Genomic DNA, 17,633 nt, shown 5'->3' on the forward strand with positions numbered 1-17,633 from the left:
ATGTGTGTTTGTGTGTATGTGTTTGTGGGGTGGGGAGGGTGGTAGAGGGGAGGGTCGAAAAAACCCCTCTTTCCTTGACGTCTGATGACATTTTCGGGAGTACATCAAAGACGAGCCAGGGAGGGAGAGAGAGAGAGAGGTGTACAGGCGACAGATCGGGCGCCGCTTCTCCTTGCTCTGCTCCTGAAGAAAAATTCATGCATCAGTATGGCTGTGTGTGTTGGATGGGTGGTGTGTTTTTTCACAAACAGACAGGGGGTCTATGAAAATAAACAACGTCAGCGTTCCTCTAGAAGTTCTTAATTCAGGAGTGCAGAAAGAAGAAAAAAAAACATAATATCACTTTCTAAATAAACCATCCAAAAAAATGCACAAACTCCTTTTTATCCTCATTATCAAGGTTGGTTTTTATCTTAAAATAGTAAAAAAAAAAAAAGAAGCTCATTGGGATCTTAAATAGATTTAACCAGTTAGCATATTTTTTATCCTGTCTTCCTTCCTGACAGTCACCACATTATTGAGGCACAGTGTATTCCTCAGAGATGTATCAAAGCTCATTCTTGAAGTATCAACCAGCTTTCTGTGGCTTCCGTTGTAGTTTTGAAAAAGTTAGTCAATTTACACTATAATCGCGGGGTGGCTGGCATGTGCGACATCGACAGATTTAATAATTCAAGTCAAGGAAGGTTCGCACACAGACCACCAGCTTTTGATGTTCTCTGTAACTTGCATTCACAAATTCATAAATACAATCTGCATTCTCTGTTTAAAAATGTTGATTCAAATGTCTCAGATGATCCTGCCGTTATCCAGGTTTCCAGACTGTGCCGGATTCTGCGACAGCCCGCAGATTTTTAATTTTGCTCACTCGTGTCTTTCAGCGGAGTGGCTCATTTTGATGTTTTGCCTCACAGCTCAGTTGATGTTAAGGAAGTGGGCCGTGGCTTAACAGTGTTCACAACCTCCCGGGTCCGTCAGTTTCTCCTGCCTTGGTCGGCTACATGCCCCCTGACCCCCGTGTCACCGGTGGCCGTCTCATCCACTGTGTGCACTGCTAGCTAAGAACAATGCTCGTTTATCCTGCCTTGGTCCCACACACTTGGCTTGGTCCACACCAGCTGTGGGGTGTGTTTGTGGTTTGGCAGGGAATCTTCGCCCTCCGTCTTTAATCCATGACCCCTTCTTTTCCTTTGCTGTCGATACCAACCCTCCGCTCAGATGCACAACCTGAAATGGCGGTGTCCACAGGTCAAGCAGGGCATACATCTACACACACACTAAAAAAACCCTCAGATACAGGGAATATGAAGTGAACCACGAGACAACTAATTACTATACAGCAAAGTTTCAAATTCAGCAAAACACACTGCTAACATTCATATATGAGCAGCCATATATATCTCTCTCCTGGTTTATAAGGTTTGACAGAGTTCACCATCTGATCCCAAATTCAGTTTGGTCTTTAATTTAGTGTTGTTCACCCGTCTCAAGCTATATATTTACTCTTGTGGTCCCACAAGTGCTTGTCACAACACTTCTCAGACATCTTTATAAAATCCTGCACCATTTAGATCACAGCCTTGCCACAGTTCTTAGAGTACTGAAACACAGTCCACTAAGGACTGGGATTTGTTTCTTTGGAAGAACTAAATTGTTTACTTTTATAGTCCAACATAGGGCCTGTTTATTGTACTTCTTTCTCTTTCACACTAACAAATGCAAAATAATGAAATAAAAATCCAAGAAGCGCTCCACACTTTATTCATGCACATTATGAAAATAGAATTGGTCGTTGTTGAGGAATAAGCTTTGAGTTTTCAGACACAGAGGGGTGGCATCCATAGACGTTAAACACGAATAATTAGAGTGTTAAGTGTTTCTCCAATCAGACACTCTCTGGTCATACTGTAAATACTTTTCTTGCCACAAACCTCAACTCTCCCCAGACATCTAAGCAGTACTTTTTACAAAGAACAGTTTAGTGTCGTTATTTTGCAGTAATTCAAAGTTGCATTCTCTATCCAAAATGACACAGTAGCCCTTAAGAACTGTAATTGACCAATGGGGGAAGTGGAACTAAAAGACGTTTTATTTCAAAGAGATAGATCCTGAACAAAGAAATGGCATAGAAACTCCGCTTTGCCCCCTTTCTCTTCAGCGTCGACAATATATCTCTTAATGACCAGGAACAAAAAAAGCCAGGATGCTTCTAGGTCACATTTAAGGGAAAAAAGGGCTCTTAGTTCTAAGAAAAGATGAATCTTCACACAGTACCATTTTATCAGATTTAGCATTTTTTTTTCCCACCATTCTCAATGTCTCAAGTGTATTTAGCATAAAACAAAGGCTTGCCAAAAGCGGTGAGAGTACTCAGAGGGATATAGAGGAGACTCTTAGGACATGCAGAGCTATTTACCACACGCACCCTCAAGAACCAGGGTCCTCTGTTTGTCTCATAAATAAAGTATAGAACTTCATTAGTGAAGAGCACTGACTTAAAAGCCCAGGCACAGCAACAAGCAGACACTGGGGCTAGCCCAGTTAAAGAGGGCCATAAGTAAAGAGGGAGGGCATGCAGTTAGCCAATTTAAAGACATTTGAGTCAGGGGCATTTGAGATGCCCAAATGTGGAGTCATGACTGATGTTGAATCAAAGACATGCCAGATTTCACTCCTTCCCTCCACACTTAAAAAGAGTCTAAATGATTTATGAATACTTGTTTGGAAATAGCTAGCACGTTAGATAAGACTTCTGAGTTGCAGTGAATAACTATTCCACCTTTTTGATTATTTTTCATTGACAGAGTAGAGGGTTTAAATTTCTATACTGACTGATGATGAATACAGGCATTTTCTCGTAATGGTAATTAAAATTGAATGTTGGGTTGTAGTGGTATCACTCTAAAATTTGAATTGCACACAATTAAACTTTATTTGTAAAACAGCCTATGTTTAGTTAAAGTATAATTTTTATAGGGCGTAGCAAGTGGAAAGATGTTAAACTTTTTTGTGGGCTCATTGTTCCAGGTTCTATTGATTGTGAGCATGAAGAAAACTGATTAGAGAAATGAAATGCAACTGTAAATTTAGATTTTTAAAAAATACATTTTGATTGTAATAAAATACATGTCAGTGGCAACATCTCAAAGTTTCATCATTAATGGTAAAAAAAATTGACTGTTAGTGATTTTACTTTGAAAAATCCTCCTCCTTTATACTTGTTCAGTTGACACAAATAACTTAGCAATGCCAGCAAAATGAGCTGCTGAAAACAAAGAAGAGACAGACAAAAGCAATACTACTCTGCATTTTAAAGGTGGCCAGCAAAAAGGCTGAGAACACTTCTTAAGCTAGTGTTCTTGGTGTTTAGGGGCCTGTAATCAATCCTGGAAAATGAAAACAGCTCATTAGGGATTGATTTCAGCCCCATTTAGATAAGCAGAGTGGGTCGGGGCCCGGCCCCCAGGGGCCCCAGCCTAGCCCAAAGTTCACGCCATGCCAGGTAGAGAACAGCACCGCGGGCTATCAACTTTATTAGGATGGAGATAAGCTGATTAGACCTTGTCAATCAAAGGTGCCAGTAACTCAATCATGATCCAGGGGACTTTCTCTCTGTCTCTCTCCTTTTCTCTCCATTCCCACTCTCACAATCTCCCTCTCTTTTTGTGATAAATCATTGAAGCGACCAACAAAGTGGCAGCCATCGCTGGGCTAAGCTAAGCAGCCCTGCAGTTGTCACCAAGGCAGACACACGAGGACCCTGTGATGATGTGACGACTATATTAAAGAGTACATCAATTTGTTTTAGAGCAGTTTGATTTTCGACTGCAGTGGTATTAAACGAGAGGGGGGAGACAGGGGAGGGCGAGTGTGTCGGCGTCATCGAACACGATTCCAGTGGCAGAGCAAGGGGTGCTGGGACAGAAAGAAATAAATAGATAAATGGCGGAGTGACGAGAAATAAATAAATATGTTTTTGTAAACATAAAAAAAAAATCTTCACGGCTCCCTTTTGAAGAGAACTGTGGCTTTGAGTCTTGCTGAGAGTCCATGGGTGCTGGAGTGGCCCAGTAACAGAGCACATGTTTGTCCCGACTCTCTATCTCTCCCCCTCCATCTTCGCCTCTGTTTCTCTCCCACTCGTTTTATTTCTCCCTGTTCTCTCTAAAGATCAGACTCGATCGTTCTTTTGGTGCTGGGCCACCAAAGTGGCAGTCATTCCTCAAATATATAGGCAAACACTTAGCAAATGACACAGTCACTTACATTTAGCACAAGTGATGTTTGATAGTGAGGGAATTATTTTAATTAAGCCTTAAAAAACTGCAATGCAATATTTAATACAGAAGAATAATAATTATAATACTGAATTACATAATCATTTGAATAAAAAATTAGTGTGTACAATGGAAAAAATAAATTATTTAATTGGAATGTAGATTGTTTGAAATGATCTCAATAGGTTTTAATTATTATTTTATACGCGCATATTAAATGTAAATCATATTATTTATTTGTGTCATCTACAACTGCCACAATCAATTAGACACTGTGTTTATAAGAGCATGTTGTCCTCACTACATGAATGATTACTAGAATTATATATGTACAATGTACATCTTTTTCTTTTTAACATGTAGCTGAATCTTTGCTCCCCTTCTTAGTTTAGTTTATTCTCTCTGTTGTACAATGTAGTTTGAATATTTTAAGGATCCCTTTTTCATTTCTCTTTTTAAAAAACAGTTTGCTAAAGTGGATTCTCTTGAGGTATAGCATAATAAATCATTTTTTTCTAGACTGATACAATTGGCAATGTTGTATTGTGTTCAAAAAGAATATGGAGTTATTTGATAATTGTTTGATTAATAGAGCAGAGAGCTAGGACTTAAATATTTCACAGCTTGAGTTTTTAGCTGAGAAGAAATGGGTCTTTTTTTAAATACATTTAAGAAAAAGTATGTTTTCCTTTAGCTATTTAAAAAGAAAATAATTATTGAAAACACTCCCAAAATTTAGCTTGAAACCATATTTTCTAAATATATATGCTTCAACGCATAACATCTTGCTCTCAGAAAATCTAGCCGTGGGTGAGCTGTTTATCAGTAAACCCCCGGTGGATGAAAGGCGTAGCAATAATGATTTTTTCTCTCCTAATCGGACCTTGTCAGCAAGGCGTCTTATCGTGGAGAGGAAAATGACACCGATCCTATCGAAGAGCCTGGAGTCCGAGTCGGCGGCGTGTGTCCCCCCCAATCATGGCCGGCCGTGGCCCAGCCATATCTAGCGCCGCCACAAACGGCGCGCGACGCTTTTTTCATGTGGACTTCAAAAACGTTGCGAGTCATTAAAATTGCACCCGCGTTCGGCAGCGGGGATCAGCCGCTCAGGAGCGAAAATGGGATGTGGGAAGAGGAGACTCGCTAAATGTGTTAATTCCATCCTCACATGTTTACGGCTTAATTTTAATCTGTTTGAGGGAGGAGGAGGGGTGGAGGGGCGATTGGAAAGGGGGGCGGGAGGGGCAATGAGAAAGCCGCGCACTGCAATAAATCGCCATTATCTTTGACACCCTAGGACTCAGCTGTTCCAGGGATTTAGGGGTCCACTGGCAACAGTGTATATCGTAGTGCATGAAAACACTGTTTACGCTTGAACTGTGGTAGCTAAGGTGCAATCACCAGTTTTGGGCCGCACAGACAAAAGCCTTCCGCGCACAATGGCCAGCTAGCATACGGACCCTCAATGGAAGAGCTGAACCAACAGACTCAAGTATGTGTTTGTGAGTCTGTCTGGGCAAGTCTGTTTTCCTCTGTATTTCGACAGGTGTTCTCATGAAAATCAAAAACACAATATTTGCTAATACTGAGAGTGGCGACAAGTATGTTTAATTCCATTAACCTTAAATAGATGTTTGTTCTTTCTTCGATAGATGCTTATCAAGATCTCTTGACTGAATAATGATGTTTTACCGAAAACCACAAACTACCACAGTTAGCCACCTTCTGTCCAATGATTAGTTCTTCAAAAGTATCAGCTAGCTTTAATAAAATTATGAAAATCTAATAATTAGACCTTTAGTCACTTATTAGCTTCAACAAGGCTCTCAGTATAATGAGACTCTTGGAAGTAATGATCTAACTAGAGTGCTCAATGGAGCTTTCAGGCTTAGTACAAAAGTGAGGCATCACTGGTAAGAGTAAGACAAATGTTGATTTTCCATTTTAAATATTTTCTTTCACTTTTACATGAAGTCTTTTTAAACTGAGCAGAAATTTTGGCCAGCCATATTTTAATATAAACTTGTTTAACACGTACAGCAAACTGTAGCTTTATTTTGTTCTTATTTGTAGGAAATTTTAGAAATTGACAAATTAATATAAAATATATATTTGATCAAAGTCTTCAAAATGCCCGTATTCACACACTATGACATAAAAGTACATTTTGTAACTATAAAATAGAAGAAAAGAAGGTGACTTTAAGCTGAAAAAATGCAGTGTTACTAGAGACAGAAAAAAATGAGAATTAAGTCATGTTGGCCTAGTTTATGTATTGATCTGTATTCTCAGTCAAACATCATCTATTTATTGATATAAATCTGCACCTTATCTCATACAAAAACAGCCTCCAATTGTCGATAGTGCTATGCCACTGTATCTTAAAAGACACCTCAGTTCCAACCTTAAATCAAATTCTATTTTTAGGTTACAATAACTAAAAAGACACCCCCTGCCTTCTTGCATGCAGAAGAAAAAGTGTAGCATTGACCTCTGGCTGACACTGAGAAAGCTGAGAGAGGGAGGGGGATGGAGAAAAAGAAAACAGAAAGAGCGACAGAGAGGAGAGAGCTAAGACAACAACTGTGAAGAGCCACATAGGGTTAAAGAAAAACTGTTTCAGAAGGAAATGGGAGACAAAAGCGAGGACTCAGAGCCCCCATGGGCGCTTTAAAGAGCAGCTACATCTGAGGACCTGAAATATTAAAAATGGAAAGGGAGAAAATAAAAAAAAATTAAATAAAGCAAAAGATTGGCATTAAGTGAGATTTGTGCCACCTTATCACCCGAGGATGTATATCAGAAATATTAATTCATTGATGAGAACGATGTGCAGGATGACAAGATGGCTGATGTAAGTCAAACCCTAAAAGCAGAAAAAGGAGGAGACATTTATCACAGCGAGTGGAGATGGAACTGTTTTACGGAAACGAGACATGGACACTTTGGGACGATGAATATATTCACAGCAGCCACAGTGGTGTTTTTATTCCTTAACATGTATTTACCTACAAAAAATGCAGGGTTATTTTAACAATTCACATTGATATATATTTAACTTTTTAAGTTTTTAGAGTGTACTATTGTAAATAATCTATTGGTTTATTTTTTCTAGCCCCCTCCTCAGATTTCTTGTTATTTCTACAGTAATAAATCAACAACCATTTAATTTAAAAGAACTACACAACTACTACAAAGCCCTTAAGTAATGACAACCAAGACATCCCACCATTAGCAGTTGATTTTCACAGACAGACTTCTGTCAAGCTGGCAGACTCAGCTGAGTTTTTAGAAAACTGTAAAAAGGAAAGTACAGCTGCTGGTAGAGTTTTTAACATTTTTCCATTTGCGTTGCACATGCCATGTAGAATTATACTTTTGGTTATAAAAAATATACTTGTCTCATATTACACATATGCTGTGATGTCAGCAACGGTATGCTTTTAATGCATGATTTAAAGTATTGCTATAACTGTTTATTTCGATTTAATTGATAATCTTCATCTTTATGCATTGAACCAAAAGCCCATATTTATCACAAATAGTAAATTTTGAGAAAGGGAAATTATTCAAGAACATGGAACTGGAAAAAAATATATGGAAAAACAAAATATCTTAAGCATCTATAATTAAGAGTAAATAAATTCACAGCCTGGGAACTCTAACTTTCAGACTGTGAATCTTTTAAATCCCACTCATTTTAAATTGTGTGTCAGATTCAGCAGAAGCAAGCAGACAGTCATAAGGTAAAGTCGGTAGTATAATAGTACCCTGCTAACACAGCTGACTGCTGATGCCATTTTTAATACATGTAGTCTGCCATCATTCACTTACTGTGGGGAGCTACATAAAAGTTGGAGTTTGCAAAATTTATTTTTAGGTCTATACCTTCCTGTAACAGTAAAATAAAAATACATGGAAATAAGTACAGCAATATTTTTCTGAAATTAAATACTTCACCAAATGTTTTTAAATAAATCCACCCTTTCTTGCCCTATACCATTACCTTCACTCAGAAATTGCAATCTGAAATATTATTGCTTTTCAGTTTTTCCTTATTGGATGCCAACTAAGTAAATATAACTATGTAAATATGAGCAAATATAAATTATGTAATATTAAGAATTATTATATCAGTACAGTCAGTGAAGGGCAATGACTGTATTTTTTCATATACCATACCAAAAGTATTTAAAAATGACAATGTAAAGTAAATTATGATGATAACATGTAAGTAAATAAATAGGGTAAAATTTGATTAATCCATAATAATAAAATAAATCCATATTTTCATTATGAAAAAAAAAATATTTTCATGAAGCTGTGGTTGATGGTGTGTTTTATGTGTACATGTAAGATAAACATAAATTAAATTAAACACAGAAGAACATTATTTTTAACATAACTTTCCCAGCTCTAGCTACCAAAGTTGTATATGCAGACAACCCAACAACAACTTTGACTTCTTTTTAGCTTAAGATGGTGTAGCTGGTGCTTTGTTCTTGTCATTTCTCATATAGTCTCACAGATGTTTTTCAGTCGCACAGATAGAGAACCTGTGGTTTTGTCTGCAAACCAGTATGTGCCACCTTTTGTGTTCCACCTTTTGTGTAAATTACTCGGCCTAAATCAGGGAGAGAGAAAAAAAAAGTACAACTGCTCCTGATCCCTGCAATTCTAAATGTTGGTTCAAGCCTTGAGGAAACTATTTGATTCTGTATAGGGCTAAATGCAGCCATTAGCTCTTTATTAATCTGCATCTTCTGTAGACGTCCCCTTAGCCTTCTACCCTGCAAGACACACAATTATACTGTACAAACAGAGAAGCGCATTAGCCATCTCCGTCTGTCCTTGCTCTTCTTTTCCTCAATGGTAGCCCAAAGGAGCACACCCCCCTCCCCTGTCAAAGGAGCTTCCTCCTTGGCCGTCCTGTGCCCATCAGACAGGGTGCCCGCCCGTTTAAGACACCCAGGGAACATGAAACAGAGCCGGGCCGAGATGTCAGCTGGTTGCCCCATCTGCCAGTCAGTGGGATGGTAAAGCTTTTGTCCTAGGGGGTAACCTTAGGAGTGCTCTGTGTGCTTCTCAAGCGTGTCTGCGTGCACACATATTTGTGTGTCGCTTTGGGACGGGAGACTCTGCATCCCAGTTTTAAGCAAAGAGACTCACAAGCGACATGCTGACATTGTCCTTTTAATTTATGTGGCCACAGACAAGACACTCATATTTTGGCTAAAATGACAACATTTACATTTTGCATTCCCTGATGACAGATCAGTGGAGAATAACTGCTATGCTTTCTGTTTGAATGGCAGATATTTCAAGAAGATAAAATATTTAGATCTCATAGAATTGTCTTCTGTTGGATAAAGATAATTGGTTTAATTTTAGATCTTCTCACTTCTTATGGAAATCACAGTTGGTGGAGCACTTGTTCCAGCTTAAATTACCGAGGCCTCGTCTCTATCTCCTTCTTGTTCCTGTGTTAAATAACATAACCTTGACAGTACAAACAGTTTAACTCCCATATAAATCAACCAAGGTACTGACTTGATGCAAGCTGGCCGGCTGCTTAATCTGAAGCAGAATTCTTTTTCTGCATTCTATCATTTGGTAGATAGGCTGCGCCCTTGAGCTGTTGAAGGAGGGAGGCGCCGCTTATACTCACTCAGTAAGAAGGTGCTGAAAGGGGGCCTCTGTGCACGCATGAATGCATGCACATAATCCTTTGGACGGGTCTATGTGAGCCCAAGAGTTCCTAAAAAGAGAATGCACGTAGACAGCATGAACTTATTTATTTACCACTGAGTTATGCTTTTGTAGTTGTTTCTGTCAAGGATATCAGCACAAGTTAATATATGTGTGTGTCTGCTTGCGAATGTCTTCTAGTAATATGAACATGTTGCACGTGCTTTGCACCTCAGTTGTTTCAGGCTCAGATAAAATCTGATTTATAGCAACAAAATAACCCCTTTCCTATGCTGTAATCATTTTAGTCAACTTTGACTGTTGACTGCCATGTAAAAAGCTTCCCTTAAGTGGTCTACATAGTCCCCATGCTCACATCAGTCAGTCTCACTGCATGATGTATGTAGTGGTAGTCCTAAAGGGCTGATGTATGCACAGCTCTGCACCGGCAAGTCTTCCCCAAGCACATCTATGATCTTGGGTTACTCAATCATCAATCAAGGCCAACTGCTGCGTACTGTACTGTCGCCCATCTTTTAAAGCACAGTTGTGAAGGACTGGCTAAGATGGCCTAAGGGACACTTTCCTTGGTCTGGCCCATCTCAGGTTTGATGTGAATATGAGCGTAGTTATGGCTACACACAGAACAGAGAGGATTCATTGATATAAACTTTTTTAATGTTTGGTGAAGGCCACCTGATAGTAGTGGGATGTGGTTGTTAATATTTTTTTCTGAAGAATTTGCAGTGTTTTGGGTGTTTCCTGCAATAACTCTGATAATTTTACATAATCAAGGGATAAACAAAATTAATAAGGAAGAAACGCAAATTAAAAGCATAATTTCCATGAAGCAGCTTAACCAAAACTTGTGTACCCTTTATATTTAAGATTTTATATTTTCCATTCCTGCAATTGTGAATAATTTAAGTATTTAAAGTAACAAATTAAAATTTTGATGTGCTCAACTCATAAGAGATCATTTTTAAAATAAATTCTTTGACTATTTTCAAAATGGACAGTTGTTTTATAAGAAAAGTAAGCCCTGAAAATCTGTATTGTTATTGCCAAATAGGATTATTTCCCACCCCATTTTATCTGTTTACCTGACAAGTGCAGAGCCTAAATTTCAGACATGGACAGAGAAAGCAGACAAAGAAGGTAGTGCAAGAGAACAGTGCAAAAAAAAAAAAAAAAAAAACTCAAAAAGAAATGTTTAGTACAGTCACTTTCTCCACAGAGTCACTCTAAATTCATTTTATTATCCAGAATGGACATTCAGAACTATACGATATTGCAGTGATAGAGTTGCATGCCAATTTTCCTGTGTGCTTGAAGTGAGGTATTGTGCTGTTTTAATGAGCTGTTTAGACTGGTGGCCGGTTGCATTTGGGCTGTAACAACCAGCTCAATGAATAATTGCTACTGCCTCTTAAAGGCCAGATGTATGGAATTCATGCAAATTTAGAGCAAAGGGAAATGTGTGTGTGAGAGAGTGTCTTGGAATAATTGTATTCCAGATGTCCTTCTTTCATGTGAACGATACACACACACACACACATAAACACACACAGACTGAAAGGACAGAACAGATGATGGTGCTGATGATTAAGATCTTAAGCATATGGAGACACTGTGTTTTAGTGTTTGTGTGCATGTGTGTGACTGTGGCGTTTTTGAACATTTTTGCTCCCTCAGTCTTCTGTGACAGGTTCACCCATCTCTCCTGGGGAGGCCTTCACTCCCAATTTAGACGCAGGCGGCGTCAAATGACAGCAATGGCTCCGGCACCCTACCTTTGCAATATGACTACAGTTAACTTAACAAGTCTCGATATGTGAGCTCCATCTTTGATGTAATTGATTTGAGTGGTTCGAGCATCTCTCTCGCAGAGAACTTGAATTTTTGGTAGATCTGTCAAGATGATCTTCAGAGGGATGCAGGTCATTTTTGTCACATTTTTCAATAATAAAAAAAGCATTATCGTCTTCCCCATCTGTCACCATATTGCACATATCTGCACTGTTATTTGTGCTTGAGTGTCCCTCTATGTCCGCTATAGAGACCTCAAGAAAACTCATAGTTGCCCAAACAGGATGGGCATATGTGACCACACTGCACTCAGGTCTGTAAACAGAAGAGGAACAGCAGCACAATATCGTGATCCATCTGCCCAAGCCAGCATGTTTTACAGTGATCATAAATGTCAGTAACAGAACAGAAATCAAAGGCCCCTCTGATGCGAAACTGCCCGGAAGGTGGTCACTTTACAAGGAAAACTTATATTTCAATATGTTTAATGTCTACATTGGACCTCTCGTAGGCCGGGCTTTAGTTTAAATAAGGACATTTTTGTTGGAGTTTTTGTTGATAAGATTCAAGTACACTGTATCTATTGTTTGTGCTTGTCTTTGATGTTTTACTGCCTCTACAACACCTTAAGCTTGGATGTTGCATCTGTTTTGTAAAAAGTGAGCAACTACTTCACTGCAGTATAATAAGCACACCAGTGCAATATTCAAAAACAAAAGAAATAAGGTGGTTTATAATTTAAAAAAAAAAAAAAAAAAAAAAACTAACATCAGTCCTGTAATGATGTAAGTGGTAAAAAAAAACTAACAATTGTTTGTTCTAAAATTCAGTTTTTGGATTTATTTTTAAGAAAAATTTTCATATCATATGTCTCTGATGGCCTTGCAAACTGAACCATGATGACCTTTTAAAAAAAAGGTTAGATTTCAGTGAACTTTGGGCATCTTTGAGTGTGCATGTGTCGTCACATGTGAGTGTTTGTGTCGAGTGAAGTTGTGTTGAGTGACAAGGGCACGCGTCTTGAGCCACCTGGATTTATTTGGGCCAAACAAGAGGAGCCCATGTCTGTCTGGGCCCTCTTCTGTCCGCAGAGGGGCCTCAGAGCCACGAACAGAAGGTGCCTCTTCAGAACTCACACCTGAGCTCCTCCCAGCCTGGGACCGACCTCTCTCTCTCCCCATCTCTCTTTACATCCATACTGCCTTCTCTCTTTTTCTTTCACTACCCTCTGTATCCTCTCCACTTCTCTCCCAGGCCATGGCCTGGCCTACTTTTACCTCTCCCACTCTGGACCCTTTGATGTTAACTGTGTTGGCCCTTTCCACAGATCATGTGTACATTTGGAAATGGCCCCTTTGCTCAATCCTCACTGTGTTTATGAATATACATTTCACAAACAGGATATGTAGTTAATGGTGTACAAAGAGAAGCATTCTTTCTTATGTATTAGCTTTGCTTATCACAGTAAATAATGCTGGGGTTTGCTGTGAAAGCCACTCTTCCATTCACTTGATTCTTTCCTTTCTTTTTTTTTTAACACTGCTGAGTTTATTCGCCTTTTTTGGGGATGTTTTTATCTTATGAATCTCTCAACTCGGTTCCTAAAAAGGAGACTTTATTCAAGGAGGAAATGTGTGTTTGCTTGTCTGTTAGCATCTTTTTCATTTAGTCTTGAAGTGACAGGGTGTGAAGCAGGGTAGGCGTGTGCATTTCAGAAGAAGTCAAAAGCACAAACGCTAACAAGACACCAAGTTGTCTGCTTTCTTTTTAAAGGTAGAATCAACTCAAAATCAACAAGATTCATATTTTTCTGGTCAGCGTGGCATTTGATTATTTAGAGGTAGTCGGCATATCTTTGTAATTGGGTCTTTGCCTGTAAAATCCATTACGGCATTAATTGCTTGTACACATGTATCATCACTTTGTGACCCATCAATACAAAGTTTTTGAATTATGTAAAAAAGGTGAACAGTAAGTGTGACCGTATTAGTTTTGGAGACACACCATACACCCATCATGACTGAAGACCTCACATCATACCTAAAAGGCTACAATGTATAGTGCACCTACGTCAGTAGAATAGAATAGAATAGAATAGAATAGAATAGAATAGAATCAGTGACTCTGCTCTCAGCATCTGCAGAAAAAGAAGGAACAGGAAAAAAAAATGTATTCTGTATTTTTTTTCACTCATAGATTAAAACTGTCTTGGTGATGTCGGTGGCCAACAGTTACACCTAACTGATCCAGACTGATGTTGATAGACAAAGCAGAATGTGGTATTGTAACTAGTTGGTGTAGCAAAATTCTGTAAGGTATTGTGTCTCTGAGCTTATGTCATAAAGCTGAATCATAAATCTGAACATAAATACTCATACATGGGTTTGGTTTGTTATCTGTTATAAATATTGTTGCAGACAATTTAGATGAAAAAAGCTCTAATACATGGCACCACAGTGCGTGTCCACTAATTTGTGTCTCTTGAGGAGGCTGCCGTCTCTCTATTAGACTAATAGTGTGTTAGTCCACTCTTCAAGATGTCTGAAACTGTAATTAGTGGATTGCTTTGAGTCGGGCCAACCCAGGGCAATGGGAGGAACTGCAGAGAGGGAAGAGAGGAACAACATGAGGGACGCTACAGAAGAAAGGGCCGCCCATTTTATAGTCCTGATGGAGGTTATATTTTCTGTGACAACTGGACCAGAGTAATCAAAATGTGTTAATAATCCCTTCAAAGGGCTTGGCGGCACATCAGTGAGAAGCCTCAGTGAACGCCAATCCCCCTGCTAGACCCTGGTTCTGGCTGCCCCACCCTCACTGACCTTCTATCACTTTTTCTTTCTTTCTCAGTGTCCTCCTCTGTCTTCATGTCTTTTGCCTCTTGGTCTTGTCTGCCATGTTCAACCTGTGTTTCTGTAGACTGTGTCTGGATAAGTTTATCCAAATTTGCTATATCAAACAGAATACTCAGTCAAAGTAAAATCCTTGTCTGCCAAGGAGTTCACCTTTCACCAAGGTGCAGTGGTGTCCAAGACCCAGAAGGGGGCATTGTTCTGGGTTTTAGAGTGTGTTTTAGCACCCTGCTGCTTCTGTCTGACCCCTGGGACCATTTCAGGTCAGACTGCAGAGGTTCCAATAAGTTCTAGCTTTTGTTTGAGGATTAGCACAAAGGTCAAAGTTCACAGTGATGGCCAGATGGGGTCTCTTGTGCTAAATATCTATACCTTCCGCTCCTAAAAGGAGGTTGAGCACCAGGATCAATGAACTCGATCAATGAGTGTAGTGGTGGAGGTAATGCTGGCAAAAAGTTTGATTGCATGCATATTGATCAGAAAGAGGCTAAGAAGCTGTAAGGCTATTGATCTGATTTTGGATTTGCACTGTTTTAGCCCATTTAATTTGTGTACATGTTTGGGGGCAATACATGGTTGTATGTATGTTTACACACAGAGAGGGCATGGATACAGGTCATGATAATAATTGTAACCTGTAGTAAAGCAACCACCAGTTTAATTTGTATATAGCCATTTTATTTGTAGCTCAGTTAAAATATTATGTCACCTTAATTTGTTGATTATATTATTGAATTACTTAGGAAATACTTTGTCACCAGGATGTAGAACATTATCTTGTGATGCATATCTTAAGATACATTATCAAGTAAATTAACTTGTGTTGGCTCACTCAACATTAGTAAGTTCAGTTCTCTTTAATAAACCTCACAGTACATATCCAAATCCAGATTTGCTTAAACCAGGAAGTGACAGAATGCTCTAATTTCTGGACCTGTCTAAGCTCTGCTGAAAGAGCCAAAATGCTATTTAAATTAGGTATTTGTTTGTTTGTTTGTTTGTTTTCAGTTGTTTTTATCTATACTACATTAAGATCAAAAGGTATTTTCTAAATGTAGTCTATTCAGTATATTACCTGTTTGTGCTCACGGACAGTGCTAAAAAGACATAAGTTTGACTTCATTTCAAACAGTATGTCTCAGTCTGTTAAAGCATCACATTTGCTTTAGCTTAAGTTTCCTTAGACTTATGACAATTTTGTCCACTTAATCAATGTAGAAAATGATTGTTCTAGCCAGTTAAGCAATTCTTTTAACTAAACACATACAAAGATTTGAAACAGGCATGAATCCATCAGAACAACGAGGCTAACTTAATTAAATACTAACCCAAGTCGAATGAAGAGGTGTCTGTTCATGGGTGTTCTTGTTGCAGTTTGCTTTTTTATATGTTAACTTTTCTTTAGATTAAGTCTTTGCCAATTAGAGAAACTACGTCTCATTTTGTAGTCAAGTCTGAAACTGTGTGTCAGGATCACTTTGAGGCATTTAAAAATGCATGGGGTCCAGGTGAGGCGGCCCAGCCCGATATGACCTGGGAGCAGTTCGTATGGCGTCTCAGGAGAGGCTTCGTCCAGTGTAGGGCAGAGGAAGTGACTATGCTTAATAATAGACCCCCACCATCAAAGGCTGGAGAATGCTGCTGGCTGACATGGCGTACATCATGAAATATTTTGTGCGTGTCTGTTTTTTTCACACATAAAGTTCTAGTCATATTTCTTCCATGTTTACATGAAGGGTCTTTTGTCTACATAAAACATAAGTCTTCCTACTTATGCATCTGTTTTTCTGTACATACCTCCTTCATATCAGTGGTTGGCATGTATGTGGTGTGCTGTACATATAAATTTATAGTGCTTTTTGTGTACATGAAACATGCACACTTGGGCCTACATGGTGTGGCTCCCTGGGAAGGCTAGCGTAGCTGCAAGCGCTAGAGGACTCATTGACTTTCTAATGATTAGCGGTCAGGCCCCCAGCCCATGTTAGTACCATGGGTTTGGCCTAGCCGCTGCTGCTAGCCTCTGGCCACCACCGCGTACCTCTATTGACTAACCCCCAGCCCCCTCTCTTTTTGCCCTGCTGGCGATGTGTCAAAACCCATTAGCACAGAGTTCCGCAACTATAGAGAGGGATCATTTTAGGTTTATCTGTCTTGCTCTCCTCTTACTTCTCCACAGTCGTCTCCTTTCTCTCCCCCTCTCATTCGTTCTCTCTCCGTCTCCTCATCCTCCTCCGCCCTGCTAAAATGAAGAAAGAATCACAGAGAATAAGGAGTAACCTTTGACAGGAGTTGTTCCTGTTGTGGTATGTATGGCTGTGTATTGATCTGCATTGGCTTTAGGAACTATAGAGAGGAGAGACAGCGAGTTGCCGCTGCTTTCAAGTCCCACACATTTTTTTCTGGGGAAAGACGAGGAAGTTTCAGATGCACGTTGACCTCCTTAGGTCCCGTAAGCTATGGAGATTTGTTTAGAGAGAGGGGTGATGTGTTTTAACATGTATATATGTAAGGAGTAAGTTCTAGGTGCCATGATTCTCTATATAGTCTTCTATCATGTTAATTTGTGATCTATCTGTTTTTATGTGTTTTAGAGGCAAAGAGACTGAAAGTGTGTGTTGCTTTTCACATTTGTGTATTCTGTGTTGGTATCTCTCTGCTCTTCTTGTTGAGCTTGACCTCTTGACACACTTGGTTGTTTCTTTCAAGTTATTGACCAACACAGCCAGTTTACCCAGATAACTATTTTAGAGAGAAAAACTTCTTTATTTTAGAAAATCTAAGCCATAGTTTGAATTAGAATAGATATTCACACACACGTTCTTGTACACACACAGAGCTCAGTGAGACAGCATCCTTCTAACCTAGCACTTCTTTTTCTGATAAGCTCAATCTCCCAAGAGAGAAGTGCCTGTCAAAGACTTTGTCCAAACAATGAGAAATCTGTGAAAAAAAAAAACAAAAAAACCAAATACTTCTCCATCACTGTTCATCAATCCATCTAGTT

At 39.1% G+C, this 17,633-nt stretch overlaps 1 protein-coding gene across 4 annotated transcripts in view; it reads left to right on the top strand.

Moving 5' to 3' along the window:
- Positions 1-17,633, top strand: part of vti1a (vesicle transport through interaction with t-SNAREs 1A) — a 124,053-nt gene that overhangs the window by 36,224 nt on the left and 70,196 nt on the right. The window lies entirely within an intron of this gene.

Source organism: Sphaeramia orbicularis, chromosome 19 (assembly GCF_902148855.1).
Source record: "Sphaeramia orbicularis chromosome 19, fSphaOr1.1, whole genome shotgun sequence".
Classification (NCBI taxonomy): domain Eukaryota; kingdom Metazoa; phylum Chordata; class Actinopteri; order Kurtiformes; family Apogonidae; genus Sphaeramia; species Sphaeramia orbicularis.